General features: G+C 33.6%; 1 protein-coding gene across 11 annotated transcripts in view; it reads right to left on the minus strand.

Annotated features, from left to right (window-relative positions):
- The window catches only part of MTA1-like (metastasis associated 1-like), a 180,915-nt gene that overhangs the window by 47,537 nt on the left and 116,665 nt on the right, over positions 1-16,713 (minus strand). The window lies entirely within an intron of this gene.

Here is a 16,713-nt window from a genome sequence, read left to right on the forward strand (position 1 = left end):
ATTTGCTACAAGAAAAAATTATTTCATTAATGGATTAGGAATGTCTAAGATTAGCTAAACGAAATTCAACAATACCTAATAATTAAAATGACATTATCTTACTACTATTACACAAGTTTCACTTATGAGTCACATACAGAATTACCACCTTTGGCATAAAAATTAAATAAAACAAGTTTTATGGTATAAATAAAGTTGGCTAAGATGTGAATGTGTCAGAACAAAAATATGCATGCATCTTTTTGTATGTTGCAGGGTTTGCTCATGCAACCAAATTACATCTCAACTATCAGCAGGTGCCATTCTACTTCATAATACTGGGTTGTATCAATAGCTAAAGCAGAGGGAAAACTGAACTGGATTCCATCAATGTACATAAAAGGGCTGCTGCAAAATATCCAGCAGGAATGAACAACAGCTAAACTAAGTCTGATATAAGAATTTTATTCCTTGTGAAAGTTAAGACGACATACAATGGTTTTGAAACCTTTTCATATCATATATTCTTACACTTTGGAAACACCAGAAACAACACACAATATGGGCTAAACCTCCACTTTACAATATATCTTACAAAAAAATAGCAGCCCTCAATATATTTTAATCTAAAACTATCATGGTAACAAAGTTATCATACTGAACTTAGTACAGTAATTCTGCACTGGCACAGCAAGGTAAAGGAGCTCCTGATTACTAGTGTAGAATCAAATAACTAAATTAATGCTTTCCATCTCTATTTGCTTGTAACTTCACTTCCTGCAAGGTCAATATGCTATGATCCTGGTTGGGTGAATGGACTAAAATGACCAATGTGATTTTCCCTGACCTCATGGCAGTGCTTTAATACAACATAAAATAAAATTATGAATTTCAAAATAGGCGATCCTCTTCTTATGGTCATTTAATACAATTGTGAGCACTTTATAAATGTCAATGGGATAAGATGGGATGAGGTGGAAAGGGGATGAGATATCTTAGCCACATCTGTTACCTATGCCACAACTAAGAGAAAGATGAAAAGTGAAGGGTAAAAAGAATAAAGGATAGGAGACTAACCACGAAAGTTGTAATGAGAGAGAGAGAGAGAGAGAGAGAGAGAGAGAGAGAGAGAGAGAGAGAGAGAGAGAGAGAGAGAGAGAGAGAGAGAGAGAGAGAGAGAGAGAGAGAGAGAGAGAGAGAGAGAGAGAGAGAGAGAGAGAGAGAGAGAGAGAGAGAGAGAGAGAGAGAGAGAGAGAGAGAGAGAGAGAGAGAGAGAGAGAGAGAGAGATAATTATTAAATTCAATGAATAATAAAAGCTTGTTCTCAAATGTTTTCAAAATAACTTGTCAACATTTGCTCCACCAGTAGAGCATACAACAGTATTGCTCAAATATTATTTCTTGCAGTGTTCAATCATTTCCAAACCCAAAAATAATTGAAAACAATGCTCCATCAGAAAAGCATACAACAATACTTCTCAGATATATTTTTTCTTGCCACGTACAACTGCATAGCAGTAAATATTAATCACTTTTGTAACCCAAACAACATTCAAGGTGAATAAAATTTCTTGTATTGCGTTGTTTTCATCCGGTATCAGTGACCATACATATGCCATCAATAGAACCGTATTTGTAATTGTAGATTCATCCAACTGCTTGAAAAACAATGTTTTGGAAAATTTCTAACAGTTCATTTTCAACAACCACTATTTTGTCAGTGCATCCAGATGCATTTCTGTTAAGATAAATTTTTAATACAGTGTATTAGTAATATTTGTAACGACAAATATAATCAATAGTTAACCCATCTTTGCTATTTACATTTTGTTTCTTGAATGCTGTTATAGTAGAATGATTTTGAATTCTTTTTAACTTTTGAAGATATTGAACAGGCTTATCTTTTGAACGCCTAGTAGCCAGGTGTTCTCATAAATACTGTAACTCACTACCTTTGCTTCCTTAAAAAAATGTCTTCTGGCACAGTTAACACATTGGAAGTCGTTCAGTTAAAAGACTTGATGAAACTCATCTTCAGATATGCTGATAAATAGTGAAGTGCAAATTTCTTGTTTAGAAACATCAGTATTTGCCACATAGATTATTCAGTTACAACACAATACCTTATAAGAAAAACTCTGAATATTCATCAATAGCAATACTATGCACAATTTAAATTTTACCTGAATCACACAGGTGAGCCAATATCTTGCCACACTGACTAAAAATGCAGAGAACACACGCTTGTTTTATATACATTCAACACCAGTATCACCATATAAATTCTTAGCATTCAACCAACAGCATGGCACAATGAACAGAACGGTTTTAGACAAATCATTTACTAAATGACTGTAACTGGTTTTATTTCTTTTCTTCTTTTATTGCTTATTTTACATGGTTTTTACATAGTTATCTTTGATTAAAGTGGCATTACAATACTTCATAGTTAAAAGTGAATCCAGTTTGAAAGTTTAAAATACATAACCACAATATTATTCTCTAAATAATAGTAACCTTTCTTTTCAAAAGCATTCTCGAACAAATTTGAGTTTGCATGCTTTGAGCTTTTTAATACAGCATGTACTTATTGTGTCCAAAACTGGGCACTAACACTAAGGCTGAAGGGCAATGAGACAGCTGGCTGGCTAGACTAATAGGTAGGTAGGTAGGTAGGTAGGTAGGTAGGTAGGTAGGTAGGTAGGTAGGTAGGTAGGTAGATTAGATAGATAGATAGATAGATAGATAGATAGATAGATAGATGCGTGTGTCAAAAAATTTTACACAACATTCCTTATACTTGTATCTATTAGACCTGAAGTAACTCATTAATAATGAATTCAGACACCCACAGTGAACTACAATGGCTTCTGCCTTGAAGCCTTGAACAGGATTCAGCCCTATGCATCTTGCTGACATTACAAAACTGACATCTTATTCTCTAACGCAGAAAATCACAAGTTTGAATTAAGTGGAAAAGATTAATACCCTCTGCAACATAGTGGCGTAGTTGTTAAATTTACTCTTACTACCTTAAGGGAATTTGAATACCACTGCAGATGGGAAGGGGTTAATTTAGTTCACACTTGAATTCATGCTTTTCAATGAAAAGCATTATAAAAATGCTTTGCAATGAAAAGCATCATAGGAGTGCTTTGCAATGAAAAGCATCATAAAAAAAAAATGTGAAGTACTGAGCGTTTAGGAACGCCAAGAAGTCAACTAAAAACATAAATCTATGTATATACATATAATGTACACTTCTTATGGTAACTATCACTTTGATAGATGTGCAAATCATAGCCCAGTGGTAAAACATTTGTTCTTTAGTAAAAAAAAAAAAAAAAAAAAAAAAAAAAAAAACTTTTTTAAAATGTTTTTTGTTCATCATTACAGCACCCCTTTATTCATTTTTTATAATTAATTTTTTAGTCCAAATACATTTTATGGTATAGCTTAACATATAATAAAATTTAAAAATGTATTACTAAGCTCTGATGTACAACATGTAGCCTAATGTTCTGATGCATAATAAACACCTAACCTAACTTTGGAGTTCTTCGGAATCTTGGAATTAAACATTACAGAAAATTTAGGTCAAATATTACATGAGTATATAAGATGAGTACTTAAGATAGATGGCACAAAGTTTTGTCAGTCAACCATTGATTTACTTCTTAGGCTTAGATCTTAAAAACTTCCATCATCATTGCCTTCCCCGATTCAGTTGATATACAATGAGTAGTAACCCCATATTAGATTGTTTATTATTTATCAAAATAGATTGTGTGTCCAGTATTATCTTCAATTAAGTTACATCTTTTAAACTACGGTGATGTTACATTCAGTGTAAGTAGATGAAGGGCTAGTTGTTTTAATGTGGTACATCTGCCAGTGTCAGGAAACGTATTATTTTGTAAATTTCAATCCATATTTGATTAAATTATATTTTACTTTGTAATAATTTTTCTTACTTTAGCCTAGTAATTTTTCTTACCTTTACATATATGGAACTTTACTATTTTATTATTAGTATGTATTAGCACTGTGGTTTCATAAGAAAAAAATGGTTACTTTGTGGAAATTTAGGATATAAATAAAAGCTTAAGCTTTTATTCTGAACGTAGAAAGTCTCATTTCATCCATAAAATAGAATTTCTAAAATAAGTTAGAATGTCAGATAAATTTATATAAAATAAAATAGTATTGTTACAGTACTCATAAACATTATATATTTGTATTCCCATGCTTTCAACATAGTGGATATAATAGTGGTAGTTAGATAATTTTCAATTAAATTGTAATCACTGTATGTTAATTATATAAGGCAACATACATCATTTATACAAAAAATTCTAATTTTGTAATTTTTCATAAAAAAAATAACTACTATCTTCAACCTGTCCAGATTTGACCTCATGTCTATCAAAGTCAAAAAGCTACAAAGGAATATGTCAGAGAAAACTGTAAGAGGCAAAGTAGCATATAAAAAAAAAAAAAAAAAGTCCAGACTGATGAAAAAATTTAAGAGACAAAGTAAATTAAATAAACTGAGAACAATAACATATGTACAAAACACAAAAATCTACAAGCCACCAGCAATGTGTGTACACTTGGCTTTGGACAAGGTCAGTTTAATTTGCACTTACGCAACCATCGACAGTATATGCATCACATGTACAATGACCTGGTCCAAAGTCCATGTGTACATGCCTTGCTGGTGGATCATAGGTTTCTTGTTTCTTTATACATATGTTACTGTTTTCAGTTTTCTTTCTTATAATTATCTGCTCACATCGACATCTCAAATGACTTTCATTGATGTATAAAACTTAGAAAAGGTTTAAAGTTTCCCTGCCTATTCTTTTCAAACTGTGGAGAACTGATCTAACTTTTTTTTAGCTTAATATCCTCTGATCTTGTTCGTTGTGAATTATTCATGTAAAATTTGAATAAGTCTGTCCTTGCTATTAGAGTTTTTGCTCTTCTCGCCTTTAATTTCTCCAGCATAATCCAATCATTTACTACAAGATATTTAATTATATGTGGCAATCATAATTATACACAAAAAGTGTACCATTCCTGCCATAGTTAATTGAGCAAATTTCTTCTAGTACCTCGACACTGCATCACCAATTTTTCAACCATAAATCTTTGATAATTGTTCACCTCTTCAACAATCACCACCATCAATTTGTTATCAAGAAATTCAAAAGATTATTTGCCTGTTGAATTTTTATTCACACTGCATTCTGAAGCAATGCTTCTGCCATTATTTTTAAATAGAAAATTAATGGGCTGCATGTTACTGGGAACCTACTTCTACTCATCATCTTGGTCACGTCACCTAGACCGCTTCTTTTTTCTATATTTTTCGTATAGAACAGGCAATTTTTCTCTCTCTTGCTGTCAGATGAATCTCCATTTTCTCTCGAAGTATGTTATTTCCTTCTAAATCAGAATCATGCTTATAATGAGAAAATTAATCAAGAAGGTCCACACAGACATTCTCGCTGGCGAGGACCCCCTCTCTATCTGCCAGCTGTCAACACGAGGATAATGGATATTAACAAATTTTGGGATCACTATATGGCAACTGTGGGGATTTTCCCATATCTAAGTCAAAAAGTCAGCATTTCAATCACCAGTCTCTCATGTGGAAAGAAAATACAATGGTACAGCCAGCATTTGTGCCTACCAACCTTTTGTACTGGATACAATCAAGCCGTATACAAAGGGTTACTATGTATTATAAAATCACTACTATGTTTGATGTGTTTAACACAAAACATAGTGCCAGTTCTGTTGCTTATATCCTTTTCTTTATATACTAAGAACTAGGTTGCTTGATATAAGATTCCTTAATTTTCTTTTATGTTTATCTCCCAATTAAAATAAAAACAGAAACACATACATCTGAAACTTACACAACAAAGTTGATAAGTTGATTCATTTAGAATGATGTAACAACTACTATGGCTAGCGATAAACACCAAAGGCTTGCAGTTTAAATGTGTATGTCTGAATTACTGTGCAAACCAGTATATAAGATATAAACTATGAGGAAAACACAAACAAAACATCACACCTCATACAGCTGCTACTCTGCTCATGATTATTCAATTAGGATGGTGCAATTAGAAATGAGGATTCTTTACAAATTTCAATTTTGATTGGCTCCCTGATTTGTAATATAGGGTACAAAACCTTCCCAATACTGAGCAACTGCAGCAAGCCACAGCATTTACTAAACTATGTAGGCAACCACAAGTATTAACAATGATACTGTGAAGATGTTATTATTTTTGTGTTTTTATACCACATCATGACATGGTAGCAATGGGTCAACCGCAATACAGTACTTTGCACTTGAATTTATAACACGATTAGAAGACAATTGTAATAAAAAAATATCTGTACTAGTCCCTTATTACCGAGTTTCACAACTCACTAGGTGTGATGTTGGTTTGACTGTCGTAATGGTTGTGTATAGGCAGTAGGTGCTTTGGATGGCATTTTATTTTTTTTTTTTTTCAAGTGTAGAATAAAAGGCATTCAACACTTAATTAGGATATTGGCTTTTACATATATCTACCAGGCTATGGCCTAAACTAAGTGGTCTAAGAACAATTATAGTGGGGTTGCCTTATCAACAGTGAACAGAAAATATGGGCTAGTCTGAATTGAAGTTCTCATTATTACAAAAATTCTGTTCAAGACTTAATTAAAAAATAAGCTTTATGTTATACAACAGCCAAACTGTAAGTTACTGCTCTAAGCACATTTTCAAGTTATTATTTTCATCCATTTATAAAGTGTTCCTTGGAAAGTAACATCAACATCCTTTGGCTTAGTTACAACTGATCCATAAAATACTATGTATATGTTTCCTTGGATTCTTACATAATCCACATATATACCTAACAACTATATCTTTACCCTCCCCATAAAGGTTATATTGTATCTTTTAATGAAGTATGCAAATATTGTAAATATTAAAATTTACAGTGTTACTTGCCTTTTAAATCCTGTGAATTAGCAATAACATATGAATTATTATTATTATTATTCAAAAGACGAATCCTATTCCTATGGAACAAGCCCAAAGGGGCCATTCACTTGAAATTCAAACTTCCAAAGAATATGGTGTTTGTTCAAAAGAAGTAAAAGAAAATAATGGGAAAACAAAAAGAGATCAGTCATTAGCAAAACAGATAAATTAACAAATTAATAAAAAATACAGTTGAAAAATGGATACTGGAATGAATTACAGTACTATATGAAAATTCGGATATGGGAAATGAATATAAACAGAAATTGTTATAATAATAGTACAAACAGAGAATGTAACTGCAGAAAAGGTTATAAAGGGTTGCTTGGAAAGATGAAAAACTGAAATGACCCAAGACCACTTACAATAACTGATTTAATAAAAGCAGTAGGAAAGCCTGTCATCCACAAATTTACCCAAATATATGAAAAGCTAGCACCAGAAGAGTGGGAAAATCTTACAACTGTATGCTATGGAAAGGGGGACACACTGCAATGTGGAGATATTAAGAGAAATAAGTTTATTGACAATACTAAGAAAATACTGAAAAATATGCTGAAGGAATGGCTGAGGAATGAAATTAAATCCAATATCTGTCAGTCTGGCTGTATGTCAAGAGTTTAAGTAGAGGCAAAATGAAAGACAAGAGATATGACCAACAGATTGGGAAAAAGAGCCTTTATGGTATACATGAGAAAAGGGAGGCACTCTAGTGTGGAAATTTAAAAGAAACTAAGGCTGTCTGAGCATGTTATGGCAATATTTAACGTACTGGAGGAAAGACCATGAAAATACTGAAAATCAAAAGTGCCACCTTTGTGATGAAGAAACTCTGTGAAAGTACCATAGAAAATGGACGGGATTATACCACATACTGTGCATCTTGAAGACTTTCAACTGAGTAGGAAGACAAATAATACAATGAGCATTATGAAGGCACAGTGAAGATAGTGGCAAGTACGTTAGAAAAATTTGATATAAATGTGTAAGTGTCCAACAAGAATCAGCACTCATCCTCTGTCAGAGGAAGCTACCGACCAAGGAGTGCACAAAAGAAGGCCCATGGGAACAGCATTTTGTAAATGATTTAGTGTTGATAACAGAGTCAAAGAAAAAGTTTGAGGAATCATTTAAAGAATCTATGCAAGTTAGCTTATGGTGTTTTAAGAATCTATTTTAACATGTATGCTAATAATCATGTTTTTAACCCAAGACATGACTTAAAACAAACCCACAGATCTGAAGCTGACTTTTCTCATGTAGGAAACCCTAGCAACACCAACCTGTTGTTACAGGAATTAAAACAGCCTTTCCACAAATGACTAGACCTTCATTGCTGCCACATATTATTCATCATTCCCGCACAGCAAGAACATGACAGCATAAGTATGAGGTATTAAAAGTATGAGGTGGGGAGGCAGGGCTTCATACTAAAACTAAGTCTTCAACTGAAAAATATGTTCAGTGTTATAAAGACTGTGTTTATTAAAACCCCATTAAACATATCCTGAATTGTATTTGAGGCAAGAGGATAAATGAAGTTTATAATCTAGGAAAGGGGAATGACAACAATTAATCAGGAAGGTTGGGCACAAATTACTGAAGTTCAGTCATTCAGAGGGCCAGGATGTAAAACAGTTTTGTATTCTGGCAAGAGGGCTGGATCCTTAGTCCAAAGTCCTCACCTAAGACTGTGACCATGATTGCCAACACCTGGGAGTTATGCCTTGACATTGTGCTAAAGAAAACAATTAGTAAAATGACATTAAAATGTTTGATAAACTCTACGACAGAATTGAGTAAAGGTGGAAAGGTACCTCAATTTACATACCAAACGAATGACAGAGCGTTTCAGATTTATTGAAAGGCTCTCGAAGTAGCTTGCACATCATGGCCTTAACCCTCAATTATGAAATCTCAATTTCCAAGATGTCTGAATAAGCACTTGCAATAACATGATGTGGCCAGAAAGTCGACATATTCTTGGTGACCTGAGTTTTATTCTATGTCACTACTGACAATAACTCTTGAATAAGAAGAATGCAAGTCACTAGCCTCTTGTAGGATAAGTCCTCATGGCCACCAAGACCAGGATAGTGAGGGGCAAGACTATGAAATCCTGTACTAAAAAGATTGCATCATTGCCACAAAATAGGGAATAAGGGACAAGCCGCCTAAGGGCCAGTTCTTTACTGCAATAAATATCCAACAAAGCATGGAGCAAACAGACATGCTCCGAGAAGCCTAGAGCCACCAAAAACCTGTCTTTACATGTTTAACTTGGTTTCGCCAAAAGTCTGGGAATCAATAGATTACGATCCTCCAATAAAACCCCAAGTCCAAACCCCACTGGAATAATAATGCAAATGTGAATATTTTTTGTAGCCCTTCACCACAGATAAGGGCAGCTCCATTCATTAAAGAAGACAAAAGTCTGTAATAGAGGGAAAAAGGTACTAAGTGACTACTATTTGTTGGTCACGTCACAAAATTACAAGGCCTAAGAACCACTCCTAGTGATGCCAAACAGGGCCTACGAGGATTACTGGAGTATTCCATGATGTCTAAAACTTTACCAAAACCTACAGCATGAAATTGAAGGGGCAGAAGACAAATGTACAGTCAGTCCCCCCACTTGTAATATTTCCATTCCTTAATGGCTAAATCTAGTTAGGGAGAAAATTACACTTGCAGCATCTGGTGGAGCAATGACACAAACAGATCAATGTGCTGGCCCCCCCAATGGTAAAATCACCTACATGTTATAAGTTGAAAGACCATTTGGAAGGTAGGATCTGGTACCACCCTAATTCTTAAAATAAGCTACCACTGTCTTGATGGACATGATCCCAAATACTACAACCCTCTTAGGACTTATGAGGGATATGGGTGCAAGGCCATTTGGGCAGTTACAAATACTGCAAGTCTTCAATTAACAATAGCATTCCTCTTGGTCAGCTAACCCCTAATTCACCAGCGACTCAGGAAACAGTTTAGAGAAAAGTCTGGCACAGTGGTAAAAATCATCACAAAAGGTAAATTACGAATGAGGAGTAATGGAGAGCATCATGAGGGTCTGGGCATTTGCATGAATATTTTTATTCTTGACCCACCAGGCTGGTGTGGCTACATTTCCTACACCAGAATATGGAAACTTACAATGAATATATGTAATCATACGTAATGCTCAGTGATATCCATAATTTTAAGCATCCACAAAGGGGCTTGGAACCTATCCGCTGCAGATATGGCCAGTGGTTTGATTATTTTTAAACTGTTACAACAAGGATAATTTTCCAACAGTATTATGAATTACTCATATTAGTTTTTTTTTAAAGTTAATTAAGAAAACAGTTCATCCAAATAAACTGGACATTTTACCTCAAAATTCATCTTTACCACTCATTGCATAAACTGATAAAATTTCTTCAACAGTTTTTCCCTAGTTATATTTTGCTTCATTTACTACCACAACCCAGTGTGGTCTGCAGATAACATCTGTACTTAGTCCGAAACCATCATGAAGATGGGACAGGAGAAGAAAAAGATACAACGATAAGAATCTTCATTGTAGATTTTCTACAAATAGGTCAAAATGTAAACACACAAAAACAGATAATGAAAACATTAAAATTCCTCCCATTTAACAACATAACTTTGGTTGGTAAATTGTAGAGCCTTTTCAATTTAATGAATGAGCAAAAAACAAAGGGTTACTACTGTCTTTGCCTGGACAAACGTTATATCCAAATTTTTTCGTAAGACCCTATTATTCATAAATATACCTATATGTGTCCCAAGTGTTACCAGGTCCAGCATTCTTTGGTTTGTCAATGAAATACTCTCCATGTATGTCTTACCTACAGTACACCCATTTGTGTCTCAAACAGTAACTTATTTTTTGTGTAATTTTTGAGATTTGCAGGGCTGGGAGGCCATTCTTTTATATGATTAATAGGTTTGTAATATCAAAACAAACCAATTATTAATCATCAATATAACTTAATTGCTAAGATTGAGACTGACATCCTGAATGTCCCAGTGTATTTGTGTAAACCTGTTGGTAGCTTACACTTTGAGGTGTGAGCCAAACCCTAAGAAGAGTAAGGCATGACGTTTATTTCAGGTGTGTTTTCTGGAATAGAAAGAGAAGTACACCTCTCATTTTAATGTCCTTCCAGTTCCAGTTCCAGTTCTGCTTTATTCTCCTATACAGTATCTCTAATATTTACATCACAAGACTTCTCAATAGTTATAACAAATTCACATCTTTGATGACTAACTAACGTTTTTTTAAATTCTTTGTTCACTTCCTTTACTTTTCCATCAGCCCATCAACAAATAAAAGTACATCCATTTATAGGGTAGTACCTCTAAAATACTAACAAAGGTAGCATAGCACTACCAGGTACCTGCTAATTATGCCAGAAGCAACTATGGAAGAGTTCTGACCTTGTGTGGTCACAATCTTACAATTCTAACCGCTAACTAACTAACAGCTTATTTACCCTTTAAACTACCAATGTTGGATATAAACTTTATCCAAATTCAAGTTCTTTCACGCATTGATGACTTACACAAACCTCAAAAAAAAAAAAAAAAAAAAAAAAAAAAAAAAAAATTGCACAAACTAGCAGACAAGATGAGAATCATTTTCAGCGAGTGTTTCTGATATTTTTTATACCTTTATACATGTATGTTTATTTGTTTTGTGGTTTTATTTTTATTTAGAGAGAGAGAGAGAGAGAGAGAGAGAGAGAGAGAGAGAGAGAGAGAGAGAGAGAGAGAGAGAGAGAGAGAGAGAGAGAGAGAGTAACAGGCTTGTATAGTCTTAGATTTTTATTCTATAATTACATTACTTATCTTTTTTCTGTGTACATGAATGAATGAATGAATGAATGAGAGAGAGAGAGAGAGAGAGAGAATTTTCTTTTTTGCATGTGAAACGTACATTTGTTTTGTATTGTTTTAAATTTTTACCCTTGGCATAATTACATAATCACAACTTTTGCATTGCAAAAACTTCGTAATCTATCTGGGTATTATATCTTTATCACAAATAGTTTTTCTGGCAATATTTTTTTTTTGGGGGGAAGTGCAGTTTTCTCATACCTCATAATTGCTACTCATTATTCCACCTACATAATTACTTAGGGGGGCTTTGTACAGAGCAATCATTCAGCTGCAAAATGAAACAAAAATGAGCAGTTTACCTTGAAAGTTGTCAGAGCTACGCATCTTTGAACAAAAAAAAAAAAAGTACATGAAGTCTTGTGCACATATAGTGTGGGTGACTGGCAGTTTTTTTTTACGGAAAACATGATGCTACTTTGTCATTATTTTTTTATATTTTCCTTGCTATAATTGCAATTTGCATTTCGAAAACTATGTAATTTATGTGAGTATATAATGGATTTACGACAATGCCTTTATCGCATATATTTTTTTTGGCAAACTATTTTTTGGGGGAAAGTGCAAAATTTTCATGTACGGCAATACAGTAACACGATCATATATGATTCAAGTTGCACGAATTCCTAGACACACGAACTTTTTATGGGAACCTAACTAATTGGCATAAGCGATTTTTTCAGATACGCAACATTTGCAAAATCCTCGACAAACCCGGCAGAAGTGGTTTAACTTTTAAAGTAATTTAAGTAATTTATAAGTTTTCATGCTTTTATGTATAACATTGGTATTAAAAATTTGTATTGTTATGATACTAGCATACTTTACTCTCTCTCTCATTTTTTCAGATACGCAACATTTGCAAAATCCTCGACAAACCCAGCAGAAGTGGTTGTGTTTAACTTTTAACTTTTAAAGTAATTTATAAGTTTTCATGCTTTTATGAATAACATTGGTATTAAAAATTTGTATTTTTATTTTTGTACATAAATATTGTGTGATACTAGCATACTTTACAAAATCAATCAAAATCCCAAAACAGATGTTGATGTAATCTCTCTCTCTCTCTCTTCTTGACTTACTGTATATATTAGCATTTTTAGTGACCACACCAAACTTACAAGAATCTTCGCCTTACACTGGGGGTTCTGGAATCTAACCTCGCGTAAGTTCGAGGTATTACTGTACTTTTACTAACCTCGTGTGAGTTCGGGGTATTACTGTACTTTTACAAGATGTGATACCCATTTGCAAAGTTACTGAACTTTTCAAAGATGATACCCCTGCAGAAGGTGTTTGTTTAATTTTTGAAGTGCATTTATAAGTTTTCAAGCTTTCACGTCTAAAATCAGTATGGAAAATTTGTATTATTTATATTTTTGCACATAACTATGATACAAAGGCAGTGCAGCTACTGTATTATGCCCATTCGCAGTCTTGTCACTAGGACCACACAACGTTGAGGCCCATTCGCAGTCTTGTCACTAGGACCACACAACGTTAGATGAGGTTGTTCAGTCGCCTGGGTTTGATAAAATGTATTCAATAACACACTAAAACATATGAGACCACTAAGAATTGTAATAGTGTTGTTCTGTGAAAATTACTTTGTTAACCTTGGAGAAAAGTGCTGGTGCAATCTGCATTACGGTAACCCCACCCCACCCCCATATTTGCAATCTCACAATTCGCGGACTCACGTATTCACGGATTTCTCTGTAGAACGTATCTACCCATTATTTGTGGAAAATTCGCTCATTCGTGGTATTTTTCACTGAGAAATATTCACTAATTACTGTATTTTCATCTCATTTTCATGACTAAATGCATTTTTTGTGATAAAACTAATAAAATACTCAGGTAATGCTCGAGTTACGATAATTCACCTTATGATAATTTGACTTTGCCATGGGGTAAGCAATTAATACCATAGACAATTATTTATAAAATATTTTTAAATTTCGCACGGGCGCAGGCAGCAGCATAATCAGGCAGTCAGAGACACTAAAGTACAATACACTTTTCCTACATCTCTTTATCCCATCTTCTAGTTAAAAAAGTAAAAGAGAATGATAAAAGTAGCTAGTAACGTTACACTCTTGCATAAATGCGTACAGCCATAAACAACCGACCAAGAAACTGTTGTTTTGATTATAACCGAATTGGATAACAACAGCCGTTTACCTGGTATTTCAACCATCGAACAGTAATAAACAATTACTGTAGCTTATAGCACAAATGACGTTAAGTAGAATAGGACTGATATATTTTTACATTATACCCTTATTCAGTATGGATAAAAGATCGTCAAGGAAATATACTGGTAAATTTAAGCTGCAAGTGGTAGGTGAAGCTGAGAAAACAGCAGCTGCAAGTTGTAGATGAAGCTGAGAAAACAATGTTCAAGCTGCTAATGACTGATAAAACAATGTTTAAGCTGCTAATGACTGAAAAAACAATGTTCAAGCTGCTAATGACTATACTGTAAATTGTCGTGCATCAGCAACATGGATGAAACTCGATCGTAATTAAAATTGGAGAAACTATTTTAATCATAACTGCTGGGCATGAAAGAACACATTACTGTTATTTTTACGCCGATAAACAATACATAATTAAGCTCGTATTATGATGACATCAAGTGAAAATAGCAAACGGAATCTTGAATAACTTTACACAAAACAAATGTCCCCAAACAGCCATCGTCTCTATTAACAAAAAAAAAAAAAAAAAAATTAATTAATTAATTTCACGAGACATATTTTACTTATCTTTCAACTTAAAAACACTTCGTATAACGAACAAAAAATAACCTTGCCCCCATATAAATAAAGTATCTAGAGATTCATTTAGGCTAAATAGAAGCAAGAAAAGCACTCTGAACTGAATTAAATATGGCGAAATAAACACTGCATAAATGATTTCCAAACCAAAACACTGATCGCTATGACTGCAATTTATAATACAAAAGCAATATAAGAATACTGTATATACAATATTATTGGATACAGTGAATTAAGGTATAACATTTTAAAAGATGCATATTCGTTATGTTGACGTTTGTATAATACTATATGTGAATATAGAGTACAGTATAATGTAGGCTACGTTACCGTATATGTATACAATGTACCACAGTGTAGGCTAAGCTAATTCTGGTTATTAAATTTCTCTTTGCACTGAATTATCATAAGTCACTTTGCATGAACCTCCATAATTAGCTGATAATAATTACTATACCGTGTATGTATAGAGTATACTTCACAGCGTAGGCTAGGCCACCATATATGTACTGTATGCATAGTACTGAATACCCAAGTGTAGGCTATGCTATGTTCGATAAATGGTTTGGTATTTCTTACGTTTTTTCCAACAAATGATGGTTTTTTTGGAACTTAACCCCATCGTGAGTAGGATAATACCTGTACGGGCATTTTTGGTTTGTTTTGTCTGTTTGAACTATCAAAATATGCAGTTCTAAGTGTTTTTAGAAGGGTTCTAAGTATTCGCAGGTTTTAGCTATTCACAGGGGGTGTGGTATGCATCCCCTGCGCATACGGGGGTTTACTGTACATGTAACTGTACCACGTACAGCTAGTGTACTTTTGCAAGATGTGATACCCATTTGCAAAGTTACTAAACTTTTCAAAGATGTGATACCCCTGCAGAAAGTGTTTAATTTTTCAAGTATTTTAAAAGTTTTCATGCTTTCAAGTGTAAAATCAGTATGAATAATTTGTATTCCTGCAGAAAGTGTTTATTTAATTTTTGAAGTATTTTATTAGTTTTCATACTTTTAGTGTAAAATCAGTATGGATAATTTGTATTACAGTCCAATATTTTTAATGTGCATATGTATTCTCTCTCTCTCTCTCTCTCTCTCGTAGTTAGCGCTCACACATATTTTTACAAATTATTTCTCTGTACATTTTTACCTGTACATACATAATTTTGAATTGAGTGAATTTTACCTTTACCCTCTACGAACATTATGTACGGTTTCTTTATTTTATTGAATTGCATACCATTATTATGACTGTGATTTATGAAGTTTACCTAGTGACGCAAAGAAAACATCTTTTACTCTGAGTGAAAAAGAAAATGGCATCCCATGAATTAGGGATAACATTATTATACATACATACCTACTATCCAATTCTTGGATTTTTTCTATGGACCGTTTCTCTGAAATGATCACTAATTCACTTTTTTTGTAGAGCAACACTATTTATTCACTAATTACAGGCAGTCCCCAGTTATCTGCAAGCTCAGTTATCCATGATCCGGTTTTACGGGGCTTGTCTAACAACGAAAATCGCCATTTTTCGGTTATCATCATGCCGTCAGAACAGAACCCCCCCTGACAACTGGGAACTGCCTGTAATGTATTTTTTCATATTGGGTTTGTGATCACATCCTGCTTTTTATGATAAAAATTATTTAAAGTGTTATTTAAAGTGTACTTGTTATGATTTACTGTGTATCTGTCATCCTTATTCCAGGTTGGGCCCCAGGCTGAGCATAACAGGCGTACTATTCGATTCTTTCTCTCTCTCTCTCTCTCTAAGGGCAATGTAAGATGTATTTGAAATTACATTACTGTAAAGTGTTTTGTACAATATTTAAAATATTCGCTAATTATTTTCATTTTATTCTCCAGTAAAAGAAGACTAGAAAATAAAATGAAAATAGTTAGCAAATATTTTAAGCATTCAAACTGTACACCTGTTATGCTTAGTCTGGGACCCAACCTGAAATGAGCTTAATAGATA

The sequence above is a fragment of the Macrobrachium rosenbergii genome, chromosome 11 (genome assembly GCF_040412425.1).
Source record: "Macrobrachium rosenbergii isolate ZJJX-2024 chromosome 11, ASM4041242v1, whole genome shotgun sequence".
Lineage (NCBI taxonomy): Eukaryota > Metazoa > Arthropoda > Malacostraca > Decapoda > Palaemonidae > Macrobrachium > Macrobrachium rosenbergii.